The sequence below is a fragment of the Onychomys torridus genome, chromosome 3, assembly GCF_903995425.1.
Source record: "Onychomys torridus chromosome 3, mOncTor1.1, whole genome shotgun sequence".
NCBI classification, from domain to species: domain Eukaryota; kingdom Metazoa; phylum Chordata; class Mammalia; order Rodentia; family Cricetidae; genus Onychomys; species Onychomys torridus.
In genome coordinates this window covers 136,151,621-136,160,164 of record NC_050445.1, presented here as the reverse complement: position 1 = coordinate 136,160,164, position 8,544 = coordinate 136,151,621, and the positions used below count along the sequence as shown (strand labels likewise).

The window sequence follows — 8,544 nt, the reverse complement described above, 5'->3', positions numbered from 1 at the left end:
TGTACAAGATGTTAGATGCATACATTAACACCACCACCACCCAGAAACAATCCGAGGCTCTAGAAGTGATTACAGCCTCTGTCTCTGCTCTCAACTTCAATTCCATCCTCCTGTCTTCCCATAATGTGTGCGTTTCTCAAGAGGAAAGTTACCCACTAAGATCAAACTTCACACACCATAACTTTTAAAAAGCTTGGGGATGTAGCTGAATGGTACAGAGAAAGGAAGGGGGGGCTGAAGTCTCTCTAACCTTCCACACCCCAGGGTAAAATCTTCCTCAGCCCTTCCCATAGAGCCCTGATGCCTGCTTAGTTGTTCCCAGCGGTTCCTCCCACCCACAGAGCCATCTCAGCTAATGTGGTAAGAGTCATTGTCTGCCCATATTGCCCCAGACTACCTCAGCTGTACTTCATCATCAAGAGGTCCATAGAAATGCGGCCTTACAAAGACTAGATTGTTTGTGGCCTTGGGTTTGTTTTGGGGTTTTGTTGTTGTTGTTTGTTTTGTTTTTTGGAGGGGTGGTATTTGTTTGTTTGTTTATAACATGTATGCCTACAGGCCAGAAGAGGGCACCAGATCTCATTACAGATGCTTGTGAGCCACCATGTGATTGCTGGGAATTGAACTCAGGACCTCTGGAAGAGCAGCCAGTGCTCTTAACCTCTGAGCCATCTCTCCAGCCCTTGTTTGTTTGTTTTAAAGCAAACAGGAGCTGGGGAAAGAGCTCAGCAGTGGCGCACTTGACCAACCTGTAAAAGATTACCCATCTCAGCACTGCAAAACTAAGAACAACAAAGGGCCAGTCTTAAATGTCCAAATGAAGCCTTGGGTAATAGTGAGGGGGGAGAGGCACTGAGTCTATTATTTCTCAAGGGCACCAGTGGGAAGGCAGCATTCATTAAGATGTGGATATTTGGGTGTAACGTAAAAACTAGTGGCCTTACATTGCAGACATCTAAGATGGTTTTGAAATATAGAAGCAGCAGGGCCTGGCAGAACAGGTCTGTAATCAAAGCCACTCAGGAGGCTGAGGTGGGAGGTTTGAAAGTTCAAGGCCAATCTAGGGTACAGAGTAAGCTGAAGGCTAGCCCAGGCAGCTTAGTGAGACCCTGTCTCAAAAGTTCAAAGAGCTGGTAATGTAGCTCCATGGTTTTGCTCGGCCTATGCAAGACCCTGGACTCAGTTCCCAGTACCACAAAAGAGCGAGTGATGGGAGAGGTGAGGTGGGGCAGAAGCGGGAGGAAAAAAGGCAAAAAGAAAGAAAGTGAAAAAGAAGCATACGAACAACAACAAACGAACAATAAAGGCGCCATTGCTCGATCCTTGCTTGATCCCCGAGGAGCTGTATTCTATATAATGTTGGTTAGCAAACTCCAGCCATGGCCAAATCCTGGTTTAGTGTGGTCTGCAAGTTTCTGCTTAAAAAGTCAAAAGCAGAGTAGTATTTCATGACATGTGAAAATTATAGCAATTCCCAATTTCAGTGTGAATATGTAATATTTTAGTGGAGCACAGCCACGCCCCTTTATTTACAGTTCCGTGGTCCCTTGTGCAAGATGCAAGTGTCAGGTGGTGGTAACAGAGGCTGTACACCTCTCAAAGCCTAAAATAGTCACTGTCTGGCCCCTTACCAGGACTATTTCCTAACTCTGCTCCCAAACACTGCTTTTTAGGCCTTTAATATCTTTAGGATGGGTGTGTATCATTCTTGCCTTTCTAGAAACAGAAGCCTGAAACCAGAGGACCTATTCCACAGAGGGGGCTTAATGTTCTCTCACACAAAAGAAGTATGGTGCACTTGCTTCGGCAGCACATGTATTCAAAGGGGAACAGTACAGAGAAAATTAGCATGGCCCCTGTGCAAGGAAGACAGCAGCAAAAGAAGTATGGCTCTGGATGGTGGCACATGCTTTGGATCCCAGCACTTGGGAAGCAGAGGCATGAAGAGCTCTGAGTTTGATACCAGTTTGGTCGACATATGGAGTTCCAGGCCAGCAAAAGCTACATGATGAAACTCTATCTTATAGAAGAAGAAGAAGAAGAAGAAGAAGAAGAAGAAGAAGAAGAAGAAGAAGACGAAGGAAGGAAGGAAGGAAGGAAGGAAGGAAGGAAAGAAGGAAGGAAGGAAGAAAAGAAGGAAGGAAGGAAGGAAGGAAGGAAGGAAGGAAGGAAGAAAAGAAGGAAGGAAGAAAGGAAGGAAGGAAGGAAGGAAGGAAGGTGGATGAGCTAGGGAGCTGGCTTCCTTGGGAAAGTTGTTGCTGGTCAAGCATGAGGACTTTAGTTCGATCCACAGTGCCCACATAAAAAGCCAGTGATATCAGTGTACCCACAGTCCCACTCTGGGGTGGGCTGGCCAACTGGTCTGGTCAAATTGGTGAGTTCCAGGTTCAGTGAGAGGTCTAATCTCAGAGCGTAAAGTGTAGGTGGCTCAGAGGTAGAAATATTTGCCATGCAAGCAAGCCTGATGCCCTGAATTTGATCTCACAATAAAAAAAAAAAATGCATCGGGATGGTGCATGCCTGTCATCACTGTACTGAAGAGGCAGAGATAGGCAGAACTCTGGGGCTTACTGCCAGCCAGCCTAGTCTATTTGGCAAACTCCAGGCCAGTAGGAGACACTATCTCAAAAAAAAAAAAAAAAAAAAAAAAAGGCCAACATCCTAGGTTTACATTTAGCCTCCACACACTCACATGATCAAAAAGGGGTAAAAGGAAAAAGAAAAAAGAAAGAAAGAAACTAGTTTATGGTAGGATGCCTATTTATTTATTTATTATTTTATTATTTATTTATTTATTTATTTATTTATTTATTTATTTGTCGGAGCTGAGGACGGAACCCAGGGCCTTGCACTTGCTAGGCAAGCGCTCTACCACTGAGCTAAAATCCCTAATCCCTATGTATTTATTTAGATTTCCACCTAAATAAAACCAGGGTCCCATTAGGAAGGCAGAGAAAACAGTAGGTGAGAATTAGGAAACCAGCTGTCCACACCCTGAGACATAGCCTTTCCACTGCACATTGTGCAGTAGTTTATAGGTGGAGATTTTTGTCTGGACCTCCAGTCAACTCTATCCCTCCAGCCACTCCCAAATAACCATAGAGAGTTATTATTATTATTAAAAATGCTTGGCCAGTAGCTTAGGCTTGTTACTGACTTAGCTCTTGCAACTTAAATTAACCCATATTTTTTATCTACCCTCTGCCATGTGGCAGTACCTTCTTCCAGCACGGCATGTTCATCTCCTGCTTCATCTTCATCTCGCTCGTGACTCCCCAGACTCTGCCCTTCTTCTCCCCAGAGTCCTCCTAGTCCAGCTCTCCCGCCCAATCTCTTCCTGCCCAGCCACAGGCCAGTCGGTTCTTTACTAACCAGTGAGAGTAATACATATTTACAGGGTACAAAGACTGTTCCACAGCAATAGTTTCCTTTAAACACAGGAGCTCTGTCAAGTACCATTTGCCCTTTTCCAGCCTAGGTCTCACTCAGCTTCCTCAAGTGTAGCACTTGACAGAGCAGGTTTGGTGTCGAGTGAGGCCTGTAGGCTCCACAGCTTCCCCGTGGAACCATGAGGAAATTGGAATTCGGCGGCCCACAAGCTCATGCTCGTTTCCGGCAGAAGTGGCAGAACTCAGGCCCAGATCTCTAGCCCCAGGTCCCTCTGCTTCCCTCTCACATACAATACCAGAACAGCCCATTTGGACCACAATATTCACTTCTGTGGGGAACAGCACCATCCTTCCCCTTCATAAAAACTAATAGCAGAGAGTCGGGGTGGAGAAACCAAGGTGGTCTATAGTCTTGTCAGGTCAGGTGCCAACCCAGACAATGGTGGTAGCACTGAGCAGGCTCGGGACTGTCATTCTTAACTGCAAATGTTTTATTTTCTTTTATGTATCTGAGAGCTTTGCCTGTGTGTATGTAAGTGCACCGTGCGTATGCAGTGCCTGTGGGGGCCAGAAGACAATATTGGATCCCTAGAAGTGGAGTCACAGGGATAGAAACCACCTGGCGTGAGGGCTGGGAACTGAACCCAGGTCTTCTGGAAGAGCAACAGTGCTCTTAACCAGGGAGCCATCTTTCCCCACCTGAAATTGAACTGCAGTCTCCTGTGTGACAGGAAGGGACACTAACTTCTGTGCCACTAAGGAGTGAGCTCTAACATACTTGTGTATTGAAAATGGACCATCATAACTTTATTCTCACAATTTTCTTTTTCTTTTATCCACATTGGATATATTTTTTATAATTAAGTTAACCTTTTAAGTCAATCTAAAATTTCTTCACTATTTTCATCATGGGCCTTTTGATCTGATTTAGCATCTAGAAGCATCACATTATTTTGTTGATATGTCACAGGCATTTGTTTATTAATTGTTGCTGTGGAATAATCCTTCTGTACACTGTGTGAATATAGGTTTGGTTTAATAAACAAGCTGACTGGCCAATAGATGAACAGGATAAAGTTAGTCAGGGAAGCCAAACTGAGAATGATGGGAGGAAGACGGATGGAGTCAGAGGAGTCATCAGCCAGACAAAGAATGAGTCAGACACACAAAATGGGATAGAAGTAAATGCCACAATCTTCGGGACAGCACATAGATTAATAGAAGTGGGTTAAGTTGTAAGAGCTGGTTAGAAACAAGCCTGAGCTATTGGCTGAGCATTTATAATTAATATTAATGCTCAGTGTAGTTATTAGGAAGTGGCTGCTGGGACACAGAGAAACTCTGCCTACAAATTGCTGCCTTGATGAGCCCTTGGGTTAACCCTCTCATGCAGAGAATGAACCAGCTGTGGTTAGGATCCCTGCCACAATGATGGGAAAAGGCGAAAGCCATTATATCTTTTCATTTTCCAAAGCACCCTTCTAACCAATAGGTAAATGGGTGATCTATTCCTTGAGTTTTCTGCTAACTCACTGGCAAGGGTAGTCAGTACGTGAATGGATAACATAATTGTCCCATCAAGAGCAGTAGTCTTAGCCAGGTGGTGGTGGCACACACCTTTAATCCCAGCACTCAGGAGGCAGAAGCAGGTAGATCTGGTCTATATAGTGAGTTCCAGGACAGCCAGAGCTACACAGAGAGAAACCCTATCTCAAAACATCTCCCTCACCACCCCTAAAAAAAAGAGGTAATCTTGGGCTGGAGAGATGGCTCAATGGTTAAGAACACTGGCTGTTCTTCCAGAGGACCTGGGCTCAATTCCCAGCACCCACATAGCAGCTCATAATTGTCTGTAACTCCAGTTCCAGGAGATTCGACACCCTCACACAGACATACATGCAGGCAAAACACCAATGCACATAAAATTAAAAAAAAAAAAAAAAAAAAAAAGAGCAGTAGTCTTGGGAATAAACGTGTGACATTTCTCTGTAGCAGGAATCTTAAAAGTTCTTATTAATGAAATCAAACCTGAGGCCAGTTATTGGGGTGAATGCTGGAAGATCAGAGAGACAGAACAAGCCACAACTACCTCACCTTGCCAGTTTCTCAGCTGATCCTATTTCCTCAGACTGGAAACCTCTGTGTCCTCCTCCGGAATCAATCTCAGCTGAACTGTGCTGCTCAAAGCCTGAAAGCTTAACCAGCCAAATGCTTCTAGTTTCTGGTCTTCACGCCTTATATGTCTTTTCTGGTTTCTGCCATCACTCCCTGGGATTAAAGGCTCATTTTCTGGGATTAAAGGTGTGAGTCACCATACCTGGCTATTTCCAATGTGACCTTGAACTCACAGAGATCCGCCTGGCTCTGCCTCCCGAGTGCTGGAATTAAAGGTGTGTGCCACCACTGCCCAGCCCTTATTTGGTTTTTATGAGATAGGGGTTTCTCTGAGTAACTTCCCTAGACTAGGCTGACCTTGAACTCACAGAGATCTGTCTGCCTCTGCCTCCAGAGTGCTGGGATTAAAGGTGTGTGCCCACCACTGCTCAGCTGAAGAAACAATTGTAAACTGACCGATATGTGTACTGGAAACCAAACTCGGATCCTCTGGAAGAACAGCTGGCCATCTCTTCAGCTTCCCAATCTACATTTTGGTTTATTGTTGGCCACCAGAACCAACTGCTGATTCAAATCTAGCAGCTATTTGGTTTCTTGCCCTAAATTAATTGGGAACCTCTGGAGACTCCTATAGAATCAATGTAGACATGAGAGTTGAAGGAACCAGATATGAACCTCTTAATTCAGTAATTAGTCTTTCTAAAGGGCGGGAAATTAAAGACCAGAGTAATCAAGCCACTGCACAGGTCCTGCGCCAGCTGGGCTGTATGCCTGAGTCAAGGTTTCCATCAACAGTACCACCATATGCCAGCTTGGGAGACCCTGAGCACAGAGTAATTGCCATTTGTTCCTTGTCAATTGAGACATTCTGGACATGGGCAGAGGCCCCAAGATCCCTAACTGGGTGAGAAAAAAATCCATCTCTCTGTCACGTGAGATGCAAGGACTAATTCACTCTAGGCTAAGAAAGGAGGAAGTTCAGGTTGGCCAGGCTGCATTGTTGCAAACAAGATTAATGGAACCTAGCAAGTCTCACTGTTCCATGTGCCCTTATCCTGAAACAAGACCAGCATGCAACACTCCCGTGTGCCTCCCATCCGAGGGGAAAGGGTATCGCTTGATCTGGGGGTGTCCTGACATATAGCATAACAACCACTCTAACCCAGCGCCTGTCATGTGAATTTAACCCGTTCTGCTGAAGCATTTAACTCTCCATATCCAAATTCTACTTCTAAGATGGGTCTTAAATCCTTGATCTCTACCATTTCTACTGTCTTTGGGTCTTTTCCAGGAGTCTCTTTGTGCTTCTCTGTGGCCCTCTAGGGACCTTCAGTAGTGGTTCAGTTAGGAGGGGCTGCAGATCAAACAAAGATAGAGCCAGCCTACCAGATGGATCCAGATATGTCCATTCCCAGTCCTTAATGCCTGGGGCTGGGGCTTAGTTCAGAGGTAGAGCACTTGCCTGGCAAGTGTAAATCCCTGGATTTGCTCCTTAGCTCTGGAAGACAAAACCCATCGTAAGTCTTGTTTGAAAGGACCTCGAAGTTGCCACAAGACACTCCAAGGCCAAGTTCTCAACACAGAGGGCAGGGATAAGCGAAAAAGACGGAGACAGAATGAGGGAGAAGGGAAGAGAAACACAGACAGGGAAGAAAAGGGGACCAGGAGTGGGGGAGGAGTATTTGCCCCAGAGGGACAGAGGACTGCCTCTGGATAGAGAGGAGACAGACGTGGTTAATAGGAAAATGGCGGTTCATAAAGGAAAAAGAGGAAACCCCATGTTAGGATGTGTTTAATTTTGACTGGACATGTTAATCAGGGTAGTCAGAAGGGGGCTTTGATTGCAGGACTTGAATACTTTGACAGCTGGACCTTGGTGTCAGCCTCAGGAGGAGGAAGTGGCCAAATAAGGGAACAGACCTTAGTGGCTAGCTTAGGAATGTGCTCTATTGGTTTTTAGCAAGGCCAGGGGGATGGGGGAAGGGCAAGGCCTGCCAGAACCACGTTTGCCATGCTTGGGCTTGCTAGAGTCCCTTGACTGTTGACTCCATCTGCTTTAACTATGGTTCTGGGGAGAGGGTTACATTGTTGGCAATCTTGTCTCAGGTCTACAGACCCTTTTCGGAGAGATACCTACAGAATAAGGCATTGTCTATCAATTGTAGGCTATGGTCCATCCCACATAAGACTACCCAGGGTCTGGGCTCCCCAGTAGGTAGGACTTGGAACAGAGATATTTGTCTGAACTGCTAAGAGCCTCCTGTTTATAGATGTTCTCACAGTTTTAAAGTAAACAGGTGTCTACTTTAACAGTCTGAGGCTCATTCTTGGGTAGTGTTTATCCAGCTCATCACTGGGTATCCTTTACCTCTTATCCATTTGTTCAGCTCCCTAATGTTCCATGCCTAGTTACTCAAACTCAGAACGTTTGTTATCACCATAATTAAGAGGTTCATGGCTCTTTCAGTTTTAGGGTTTCCCAGATACCCTTATCACTTTCCAATTGCTTTATCCCTCCTTCCCTTGGTTCATGTTGACCAATCTATGGTGGTTTGAAAGAAAAGGGAGTGGCACTATTAGGAGGTGTGGCTTTGTTGGAGTGGGGTGTGGCCTTGTTGGAGGAAGTGTGTCACTATGAAGGGGGACTTTAAGGTCTCATATATGCTCAAGTCACACCCAGTATCACAGATCACTTCCTGTTGTCTGCCAATCAAGATGGAGGACTCTCAGCTCCAGCCAATGTCTGCCTGCATACCATCATGTCCCATCATGATGATAATGGACTCAACCTCTGAAACTGTAAGACAGCCACTCCATTAAATGTTTTCCTTTATAAGAGTTGCCATGATCATGGTGTCTCTTCACAGCAATAGAAACTGTCCTTTAACTCGAGCATAATGGGTCCTGCCTTTATTCTGCAGTTCATATGGCAGTCTCAGTGGTCAGGAACACTTGACAGGAGTTTTCTCTGCTAAGCTGAAGCTTGTCCAGATCTTCTGGTTGGTACTGATAGACCTTGAACTTCAAGGGTAGGACCCAA

General features: G+C 45.3%; 1 non-coding gene across 1 annotated transcript; it reads left to right on the top strand.

Moving 5' to 3' along the window:
* The first annotated feature begins 1,792 nt into the window (after positions 1–1,792).
* Positions 1,793–1,901, top strand: LOC118580940. The gene has a single exon (XR_004944597.1). It is a non-coding gene; the product is annotated as a U6 spliceosomal RNA (small nuclear RNA).
* Positions 1,902–8,544: the final 6,643 nt, after the last annotated feature.